The sequence below is a fragment of the Salvelinus sp. IW2-2015 genome, unplaced genomic scaffold, assembly GCF_002910315.2.
Source record: "Salvelinus sp. IW2-2015 unplaced genomic scaffold, ASM291031v2 Un_scaffold1584, whole genome shotgun sequence".
In the NCBI taxonomy this organism is placed as follows: Eukaryota; Metazoa; Chordata; class Actinopteri; order Salmoniformes; family Salmonidae; genus Salvelinus; species Salvelinus sp. IW2-2015.
The window spans coordinates 64,881-76,971 of NW_019943008.1; the positions used below are offsets into that span (position 1 = coordinate 64,881).

Below are 12,091 nucleotides of genomic sequence, written 5' to 3' on the forward strand. Positions count from 1 at the left end.
ACCTGCCCCTCCCCTTCTGCCCTCTCCCTCCCCTTAACTCCTCTGTTCCTCTGCTCTCTGCCCTTCTCTTCCTCACACCCTGCTCCCCCTTCTACGGCTCCACTTTAGGGGCCTGCATCTACTATATAGCTTAGCTCGTTACTAGTGGGCTCTGACTACGGTGCTCTACCATCCCTCTACTAGCGGGCTCTCTACCATCCTCTACTGTAGGACGGGCTCTACTCTTAGTGGGCCTCTCTACGAGATGGTCGCGTCTACCATCTCTACTCAGGGGCCTCTTACCTCATCTCTCACTCATGGGGCTCTACCATCTCTACTAGGGCTTCTTACGTACGCCCATCTACTAGGACTCTACTAGGGGCTCTACCATCTTCTTACTAGGGCTCTACTACGGTGCTCTCTGAATCTAGGGGCTCCACTAGGGGCCTCTACCAATCTCCTACTCCAGGGCCTCTCTACCATCTCACCTAGGGGGGTCCTCTACTAGCTGAAGGCTCCTACGAGGGGGCTCTACTAGTGGGCTCTACTCAGGCGGCTGTCTACCATCTCTTAACTAATGGGCTTCTACTAGGGCTCTACTAGGGCTCTACCATCTTACTAGGGCATCTACTAGGGGCTCTTACTATCTGGGCTCTACCATCTCTACTAGGGGCTCTACTAGGGGCTCTACTAGGGGCTCCCACTAGGGGCTCTACTAGGGGGTCTACTGGGGCTCTACCATCTCTACTAGGGCTACTACTAGGGGCTTTCCACTAGGGGCTCTACTAGGACGCCTACTAGTTAGCCTCCACTAGGGCTCTACTGGCCGGCTCTACCATCTCTACTAGGCGGCCTCTACTAGGGCTACTACTAACGGGGCTCTACTAGGGGCTCTTTACCAATCCTTCTACTAGGGGCTCTTACTGCAGGTGGCTCTACTAGGCGGCTCTACCATCTCTACTAGGGCGCTCCACTAGGGCTCCCACTAGGTGCTCCACTAGTGGCTCCACCATCTCCATTAGTGGGCGCCTCTACTACGGCGCGCTCTACTAGCAGCCTCTCACTAGGGGCTCCACTAGCGGCTGCTATCTAGGGCGCCTCTCACATGCTCTATTCTAGGGGCTCTATTATGGCGCCTCTACTAGGGACGGCTCTACTAGGGTCTACATAGCCGGGCCCTGCGTACTAGGCGGCCTCTACCTAGAGGCGCTCACCGGCTCTACCATCTCTATTAGGGGCTTCTACTAGGGCGTCTACTCTAGTCTCTACCAGCTCTATTCTACGGCTCTACGAGCTCTACTAGCCCGGTCTCTACAATTGGGTCGCTACTTAAGCGGCTCTCTACCAGCTATACTAGGGGCTCTACTAGGGGCTCTACTAGGGTGTCTACTAGGGTCTCTACAAGGGTCTCTACTAGGGTCTCTACTAGGGGCTCTACTAGGGACTCTACTAGGGACTCTACTAGGGGCTCTACCCAGGGCTCTACTAGGGGCTCTACTAGGGGCTCTACCATCTCTACTAGGGGCTCTACTGGGGTCTCTACTAGGAGCTCTACTAAGGTCTCTACCATCTCTACTAGGGTCTCTACTAGGGTCTCTACTGAGCTGCAAACTGAGCTGCACTTCCTGCCAAATGTATGGCAATTTTAGAGACACATATTTCCGTCAGATTACACAGATCCACAAAGAATTCGAAAACAAATCCGATTTTGATAAACTCTCATATCTACTGGGTGAAATACCACAGTGTGCCATCACAGCAGCAAGATTTGTGACCTGTTGCCACAAGAAAAGAACAACCAGTGAAGAACAAACACCATTGTAAATACAACCCATAATTATGTTGGTTTATTTCCCCATTTTGTTCTTTAACTATGTGCACGTCGTTACACCACTGTATATAGACATCATATGAAATTTGAAATGTTTTTATTATTTTGGAACTTTTGTGAGTGTAATGTTTACTGTTCATTTGTTTATTATCTACTTCACTTGCTTTGGCAATGTTAACATATGTTTCCCAAGCCAATAAAGCCCCTTGAATTGAATTCAATTGAGAGACAGAGAGAGGGTGGGAAGCAGAGAGAGAGAGAAAGAGAGAGAGAGGAAGACAAATGGGTACATAATACTGTCATCATGAGTTAAACCATTGGGGCAGGAAAGTAGCTCCCCCCCTCCTTCTCTCTCTCCCTTTCAATTAAATTCTATTTTAAGGGCTTTACTGGCATGGAAAACATATGTTTACATTGCCAAAGTAAATGGAATAGAAAATAAACAAAAGGGAAATAAATAATCAGTAAACATTACACTCACACAAGTTTTTAAAGAATATAGACATTTGAAATGTTATATTATTTCACTATGTACAGTGTGCCGGCAGGCAGGCAGGGAGTATTTGGTTAAGAGGCGTGGAAAAGAGGCTTCCCCCGGCCGCTCCACACATCTGCTGTTCTGTTGGCCTTATTTATTGTGAGATACTCTGCAGGCTTTTCAACAACATGTGGAGATGTTTCTACTGTCACACATTACACAGTGGAGCGAACATAAAGCTACGGTTAGCTCTGGTTAGCATGGCTGAAAGGCTACGGTTAGCTCTGGTTAGCATGGCTGAAAGGCTACGGTTAGCTCTGGTTAGCATGGCTGATAGGCTACGGTTAGCTCTGGTTAGCATGGCTGATAGGCTACGGTTNGCTCTGGTTAGCATGGCTGATAGGCTACGGTTAGCTCTGGTTAGCATGGCTGAAAGGCTACGGTTAGCTCTGGTTAGCATGGCTGATAGGCTACGGTTCGCTCTGGTTAGCATGGCTGATAGGCTACGGTTAGCTCTAGTTAGCATGGCTGAAAGGCTACGGTTAGCTCTGGTTAGTATGGCTGATAGGCTACGGTTAGCTCTGGTTAGCATGGCTGATAGGCTATGGTTAGCATGGTTGTAATTGACTACAGTGAAGAGGAGAGAACATAAAGCTATGGCTCGAGATGGCTATGCATATTCATGGCATGAGGCATCTTTCTCCATTGAATACAGGCGGTTGATGTCAACAACCCTCATCGAATATTGAAAAAAGGGATTGCATTGATGAGATGTATCCACCAATCCTAAGAAAGGATAGGCGGGAGCTAGACAGCACGTTGTGCCACTTTGAGGACAACGAATCCCATTGTTAGGGTGGAGAGAAGTGTATCTTGTCGGTATATCCATAATCGTTGGATTAGATCTGTGGTAGATAGGCTACAGTCAGTTACAGCTAGCCCTGATAGCTACAGCTAGCACTGATAGCTACAGCTAGCATTGATAGCTACAGCTAGCGCTGATACAGTAGGCTACAGTTAGCTGTGGTTAGCGCTGATAGGCTGCAGTTAGCTACAGCTAGCGCTGATACATTAGGCTTCAGTGAGCTATGGTTAGCGCTGATAGGCTACAGTTAGCTACAGCTATTCTCTATTGAGAATAGAGGAGGCTTTTTGAGCATAGCTAGGCCACAGTAGGTTTATGGTGTCTCTGGTACAGGCCTCTTATACCAGAGTAACTACCTGTGTAAGTGTGTTATAATTATAGTTCCCTTAGCCATCTTGGGATAATGACTACAGTATGTAATGTAAAGTAGTGCTTTCTGTTGGAGAACGCATAAAGTTTGTTGAGGTTCTCTGACAGAAACCAACCATGAAGGGAAACACAACATGGCAGCTAGCCTGACCCTCTTTTAGAAAGAAAGAAAGAGAGAGAGAAAGCCAGAGAGAGAGTGAGGGGGGCGAGAGAGCAAGTTATATTTATGGGTGGATTCTAGGGTATAAATCACCATGGTCTCAGCTCTTAAACAAATACAAATAGCATCTCAGAGAACAGGGAATAAAACAACAAAGGAAGAACATGACTGGAGCATCTTAAGGGCCCACCATCATGTTTCCATCTGTGTTGATTCTTCTTAAGAGGAGAGAGGAAGGACGATGGGAGAGGGGAAGCCTGGATCGAGTTGGGGGAGTTTTAGCGGGAACGGTCGAGTCGGAAGGAGAGCGGAGATGAGGAAGGAGATGGGACGAGGGGAAAGGCAGAGAGCAAGAGGGAGGAGGACCGACGAGGAGAGAGGAAGGAGAGGGATTAGAGGGTCGACCGAAGGAAGCGGAGAGGACAGAGGAGAGAGGAAGGAGAGGAGAGAGGAAGGAGGAAGGAGGAGGAGGGAGGAGAGGAAGGAGAGGGACGAAGAGGAATGCAGGAGAAGGAGAGGAGAGCGGGATAGAATGGAACGGGAGGAAGAAGAGGGAAGAGAGGGAAGAGAGGAGAGGGAGGGGAGAGAAGGAAAGAGAGGAGAGGGAGAGAGACGAGGAGAGGGATGAGTGTGAGAAGGAGAGGAGAGGGAGTGGAGGGAGGGAGGAGAGAGAGGGTAGGACGAGAGCGAGAGGCGAGAGAGGAGAGGGAGAATTGGGAGGGGAGAGGAGAGAGGAGCCAGCGAAAACGGAGAGAGAGAAACGACATAAAGGGCCTTTCTCATAACTGCTGCTGCTTCTACCAACCCTCTGTTAGGAGGGGGGTGACTGGTGGCAGCGCCGGTTGCTGGTAGTGGTGGTGTGTGGTTTGGGGGGGGGTGAATCAGTCTGTAAACTGTCATATTCTGTCTGTGGACGTTGGGGGGAAAGTCCATGTTTCTGATATTGTCCTTTGTAGAAATGCAAAGAGAAAATAGTTGAAGAGGCCGCTATAGCATGATTAGGGGAGTAGAGGAGGACGACCTGTAGGAGGGTTAGGTGAGGAGAGAATAGACAGATGGTAGGATTAGTTAGGGGAGGAGAGCAGAGACAAGGCTTAGAGGTTAGGGGAGGAGAGGACGAAGGAGAGACACGGTAGGAGGTTTAGGGGGGAGACGCATATGATGGAGAGACAGGGCAGGTTAGCGACAGTGCTAGGTAGGAGGGCTTTTGATCGCATTTGGAAGTCATTGAGTCCGCAGAGACCGGTTCCCAGTTTTTCAGGAGACCGCTTATGAATAGGTAGAGCAGTTGTCGGGGGGTGGCCTAGGGGAGCGGTGTTAGGCGGAGAGAGACAAGGTAAGGAGGGTTAGGGGAGAGAGGAGAGAAACAGGTAGGATGGTTAGGGAGGAGAGGAGACGCACAGGTAAGGAGGGGTTAGGGGAGAGAGGAGACGGACAAGGTAGGAGGGTTAGGGGATGTAAGAGGATAGACAAGGTAGAATGGTTAGGGGAGGAGAGGAGAGACAAGGTAGGAGGGTTAGGGGAGGAGAGGAGAGACAAGGTAGGAGGGTTAGGGGAGAGAGGAGAGACAAGGTAGGAGGGTTAGCGGAGGAGAGAGGAGAGGCAAGGTAGGAAGTTGAGGAGAGGAGACTAAAGTAGAGAAGAGAAATACATGTCAATTCAGGGCAGTTATACAGTACAGTATATTATCTGTGTTCCTCACCTGGCATCTGATAGCTGTATGGAGCCTGGCCCGTCTGAGGGGTGCTGAAACCAGAGCTGTAGCTGAGGAAGCCTGCCTGTCCAGGGGATTGGGACTGGCTCAGTCCGCCCTCTGTCTTTATGCCTGCCCATAATGGACCTGAATCAGTTAGTAACACCACATTGGTTTGATGCACACACAACTCACTGCTGTCAGACAACTCTAAACCAAGCACTTTGAGTCATATCTTTATCTCTATGTTAAAAGCTATTTAGTATTATATTAAATAGAGCTAGCTTTATAATAAATACAACTAAATATATTAGTATTGTTATCTTTATTATTGTCTCTGTTAACAGAATCATTTTACCAGTAGGACAGATTTTTAAAAATCAGTCTGCTAGTAACTGTTATAATTTATATATTGATAATACACCTAATCCACACTTCAGAATCTACAGTCGTTTGTAATCCCCAAGTCAGAATCAACTGTAGTTTGTAATCCTCACTTCAGAATCAACTGTCGTTTGTAATCCCCAAGTCAGAATCAACTGTAGTTTGTAATCCCCAATTCAGAATCAACTGTCGTTTGTAATCCCCAAGTCAGAATCAACTGTAGTTTGTAATCCTCACTTCAGAATCAACTGTAGTTTGTAATCCCCAAGTCAGAATCAACTGTAGTTTGTAATCCCCAAGTCAGAATCAACTGTAGTTTGTAATCCTCACTTTAGAATCAACTGTAGTTTGGGGGTTTAAAAATGAACAGACTAATGTAGATTGAAGTTATACAAGAAATATGACGTAGTAAAGCATGTTTGAATGACGTAGCATGTTTGAATAATGCAGCATGTTTGAATAACGTAGCATGTTTGAATGACGTAGCATGTTTGAATAACGTAGCATGTTTGAATTACGTAGCGTGTGTGAATAACGTAGCATGTGTGAATAATGCAGCATGTTTGAATAACGCAGCATGTTTGAATGACGTAGCGTGTGTGAATAACGCAGCATGTTTGAATAACGCAGCATGTTTGAATAACGTAGCGTGTGTGAATAACGTAGCATGTTTGAATAACGTAGCATGTTTGAATAACGTAGCATGTTTGAATGGCTAAAAGATGGACGATCTCTGAATTATTGCACAAGTAATAAAAACAACACACTTGCTACTAGTGTTTGTTATTAGTCCAACTGCCGGTCGGTTATTTTGACTCAAACTCAACCTCTTTCCTATGCCATGGCAGGTCCACTACCACTCAAATAAACACTCTGTGCGTTCCAAATGGCATGCTATTCTCTATATACTGTAGTGCACTACTTCTGGTGAAAAGTAGTGCACTATATAGGGGATAGGGTATCATTGTGATGCATGTTCTAAATTCCTGGTCATATTGGACATTCTMTGGGGGGGTCAAGGCCTTCTAAACGTCTTCGGACAAATAGAGAACATGGTTATGTACTTGGCTGTTTCGTTCCTATGATGCCTGAAGACACCATTGTTTTGTTGTTGTTATTTTTGAAATGTATATTGGTAATCGTTCCGATCTGACTGAATAGCTTGATAAGCACATTTTTTTTTGTATTTGATGGTTGCGGGAAATATGGTGCAGTCACAAACCAACGACTCAGCATAGTTCTAGGACTCCTTTTGTTTTATCGTGGGAACTGTTTGTCCCGAGCTATGTGTTTATTTGCAATACCCCGGCGAAGAGCTGTATAGCACGTAGTATTACCAAGACTACACAACTAGCATGCCATTTCAATATGAACAGACTAATGTAGATTGAAGTTATACAAGAAATATGACGTAGTAAAGCATGTTTGAATGACGTAGCATAATATTATAATATTAGTTATATTAGTTCTTATTCAGCTAATATATATATATATATATATAATATATATATAACCAAGACTAGTCTATATATATATATTATATATAATTATAATGATATATATATATTATTAGCTGAATAAGAACTAATATAACTAATATTATAATATTATGAACATCATAACCTTACTTTGAATTAGAACAGGAACAATATAAAGATGAATCCTTATGAAAATAAAGTTTATTTACAGAGCCTTCATAAAGTATTCCTTCTCCTTGACTTGTTCCACATGTTGTTGAAAACATGTTTGAAAATGTATTGACAATTAAATAGAGAAATATCAAATCTACATAACAATCACTTTTGGCAGCGATTACAACTGTGAGTCTTTCTGGGTAAGTCTCTAAGAGATTTCCACACCTGTATTGGAATAATATTTGCAGAATATTCGTTAAAAAATTATTCAAGCTCTGTCAAGTTGGTTGTTGATCATTGCTAGACAGCTATTTTCAAGTCTTGCCATAGATTTCCAAGCTTATTTAAGTCAAAATTGTAATTAGGCCATTCGGGAACATTCAACGTTATATTATATACACTCCAGTGTATATTTGGCCTTGTGTCTTAGGTTATTGTCCTGCTGAAAGGTGAAAGCAGACTGAACCAGGTTTCATTGATACACCATTCAAAGTGTAATTAATAACTTCACCATGCTCAAAGGGATATTCAATGTCTTCTTTTTTATTTTTACCCATCTACCAATAGGTGCCCTTCTTTATGAGAAGAATTGGAAAACCTCCCTGGTCTTTGTGGTTGAATCTGTGTTTGAAATTCACTGCTTGACTGAGGGACCTTACAGATAATTGTATGTGGGATGCAGATATGATGTAGTCATTCAAACATCATGTTAAACACTATTATTGCACACAGAGTAAGTAACTTATTACGTGACTTGTTAAACACATTTTTAGTCCTGAACTTATTTAGGCACTAACAAATAGCTTGAATACTTATTGACTTAAGACATTTCAGATTTTCATTTATTATTAATTTGTAAAAATGTCTAAAAACACAATTCCCACTTTGACATGATGTAGTATTGTGGTGTAGTCCAGTGATACACCATCTCAATGAAATCCATTTTAAACTCTGGCTGTAACGCAACCAAATACTTTCTGAGGGCCCTGTACCTTTATCATATATAGACATATTATTATCACATTTTATTCTTTATTACAAAGATACGTGTAATATAGCTAACTATAAGTAATATAAGGGTATTTGCATGTGTGGCATGAGGTGGCCTGATGATACGAATACATCTAGTACATAGAAATGGCAGTGACGGGTTTGTAATGTAAAGGTCCTGTAACATTCAGAGGCATGGGTTTGGCCTGTGCTTACCATAGGCAGGTATCCCGTAGGGTTGTCCAGGCTGGGGGTAGCTAGCATAGGCTGCGGCCTGCTGCATTCCTGTGGTGTACTGTGTCTGACCGTACGCAGCCATATTTTGGGATGAAGGAGTAGGGAGAATATGTGGATACGGTCTGCTATTTCAGAAAAGGAGAAGAGAGAGAGAGAGAAATAAATAAAATGAAAGAAAGAGAGAAAAAAGGAAGAAAGAAAGAAAGAGAGAAAGAAAGAAAGAAAGAAAGAAAGAAAGAAAGAAAGAAAGAAAGAAAGGAGGAACATATTTTACCAAACACAAAAAACCATAACAATACGGACACATTCTTTGTGTTTCTGCTACATAATGTTACATAGTGGTCAGAAGCTCGTAAAGAGAGATAGTAATTAGTACAGGAGTAGGACTAGCATTAGCAAAATAAGAAGTATACGTCGCAAAGGACATTTTTACAAGATAATAATTACAACTGATTTTGTAAGTGCACAAACTGCAGACATCCAGGCAAAACAAAGCAGGTAGAAACGTCCACATCTAGCAGCAGGATCTAATTAAAGGGACCAAATGAAGTTGGATGCCGTTTATTTTCTAAAGCAAAATAAAAGAAGCCTTACTTGGAAGGGTAAATCTGAGAGGAGAACTGGTGTGTTTGTCTTGGGCTGTAGCCACTGGTTCCAATAACTGAGAGAGTTGAAAAGAAAGGAGGGGGGCAAGTACATATTTAAACATTAAAGATATAAGGTAAATATTATCTTTCGCCAACAGAACTTCTGGATTCCTAGGAAAGTGTAATTGCGTTGCGTTACTCCATTTATTTCCCCAACCTTATTTAAGGTTTAAAACCCGGAGCGCAATAATGAAGTACAAATAATCAGATAAAAAACCCTGTTGGGTTTATTCTGCTGACCAGCGTATATTCTGTGTGTATCTCTGGCTGTATCCCAAATGGCACCCCACAAAATGATACTTCGGCTGTCCCCATAGGAGAACCCTTTTTAGTTCCAGGTAGAACCCTTTTGGGTTCTACATGGAACCCAAAAGTGTTCTACCTGGAACCAAAAAGAGTTCTCATATGGGACAGCCGAAGAAACATTCTGGAATCCTTTTTTTCTAAGAGTGTAAGGAATAGGGTGCTATTTGGGATATTGCCTCTGTGAGATACTTTGGCGCTGCCATGACGACAGCTAGGCTGGCGTAAACACACTCAGAATGGTCTGAATCAATGTGGGCCTGTTGCCTGGGTCCTGTCCCAAATGGACCCCTATTCCTTTATAGCGCACTACATTTGACCAGGGCCCGTACGTAGGGAATAGTGTGCCGTTTGGAATCCATCCCCAGGCTTCAAGGCCAGGCCAGGACCAAATTGAAAGTGATTGCTTGTAACTAGCGCCGCTACCACATTATCATTCCTTCATGAAACACACGGCCATATCACTGTGGATCCACTTCCTAATCAACGTTTTTCAACACACACACAAACCTACTGCGACCACGGCTATATTTTCACGTTGTCTTTGCACTTTAGTAAAGGCTATTTTAAGTCAGTGCATAGTGTATAGTTTTGAGTAAAAATCTTTTAAATTATTTTTGTTACAATAACACACCAAATGTAACACCAAATGTACAGTTATGCTTTTCGAAATTATAATATTTTTTATATATATATTTCCAATCATCTTTAGAAACAATAAATACAGCTAGTAAATTTAACACGGTCAAAATCAGGTGTGAAATGCAACACGTGAAAAAATACTGATCATTTACAAAAAAAAGAAAGATAGAAAAGCCAGTAATGATAAACATAATCTCAGTCTTGCAATTGAAATCTGTTAAACCAGTCCAAAAGCCCTAGTCCCATAGTATAGAACGCCTCCTGAGTGGCGCAGCGGTCTAAGGCACTGCATCTCAGTGCTAGAGGCGTCACTACAGACCCTGGCGCAGCGGTCTAAGGCACTGCATCTCAGTGCTAGAGGCGTCACTACAGACCCTGTTTTGTTCCTGGGCTGTATCACAACCGACCGTGATTGGGAGTCCCATAGGGCGCCGCACAATTGGCCCAGCGTGTGTCCGGGTTAGGGTTTGGCCCGGGGTAGGCCGTCATTATAAATAAGAATTTGTTCTTAACTGACTTGCCTAGTTAAATAAAGGTTAAATAAAAAATTAAAATCACTGAACCAGGTTCAAATGTCCTCTTACAGTCAACTGACACAAACAAAGTATTTAGTTGCGGTAGGGACGAGGAAGGGGATACTAAGGATGTGTCCCAAATGGCGTCCTATTTTATATATAGTGCACCATCTTTGACCAGAGACTATGGGCCTTTGACTATGGGCACTGGTCTAAAGTAGTGCACTATATACGGAATAGGGTGCAATTTAAGACAACCTACTGTAGATGTCTGGCATGTAATTGTAACTGTATGTTACTGTATGTAACTGAATGTAACTGTAACTGTATGTAACTGAATGTAACTGAATGTAACTGTATGTAACTGTATGTAACTGTAACTGCATGTAACTGTAACTGCATGTAACTGTATGTAACTGAATGTAACTGTATGTAACTGTATGTAACTGTATGTAACTGTAACTGCATGTAACTGTATGTAACTGAATGTAACTGTAACTGTATGTAACTGAATGTAACTGAATGTAACTGTATGTAACTGTAACTGTATGTAACTGTAACTGCATGTAACTGTAACTGTATGTAACTGTAACTATGTAACCGACCTGTATGTAACTATATGTTACTGTAACTATGTAACTGTACATGTATGTAACTGTATGTAACTGTAACTGTATGTAACTGTATGTTACTGTAACTATGTAACTGTACATGTATGTAACTGTATATAACTGTAACTGTATGTAACTGTAACTGTATGTAACTGTAACTGTTGTAACTGTATGTAACTGAATGTAACTGTAACTGTATGTAACTGTATGTAAATGTAACTGTATGTAACTGTATGTAACTGTATATAACTGTGTGTAACTGTATGTAACTGTATGTAACTTTATGTAACTGTAACTGTGTGTAACTGTATGTAACTGAATGTAACTGTAACTGTATGTAACTGTAACTGAATGTAACTGAATGTAACTGTATGTAACTGTATGTAACTATATGTAACTGTAACTGCATGTAACTGTATGTAACTGTATATAACTGTAACTGTAACTGGTGTAACTGTATGTAACTGTATATAACTGTAACTGCATGTAAACTTAAACTGCTGATGTAACTGTATTAACTGTAATGTATGTAACTGTAACTGCACTGTAACTGCTAATGTACTGTAACTGTTGTAACTGTATGTAACATGTATAGTAACTGTAACTGTTGTAACTGAATGTAACTGTATATAACTGTAACTGCATGTAACTGTAAACTGTAACTGTATAACTGTATGTAACTGTAATGTAACTGATACATAGTAACTGTAACTGCATGTAACTGTATGTAACCTAATTCTCTTCTTCTTGGGG

The 12,091-nt window shown here is 42.4% G+C and overlaps 1 pseudogene; it reads right to left on the reverse strand.

The window, feature by feature from the left end:
• LOC112071317 (eyes absent homolog 1-like) overlaps window positions 1–12,091 on the reverse strand; it is an 81,035-nt pseudogene that overhangs the window by 24,013 nt on the left and 44,931 nt on the right.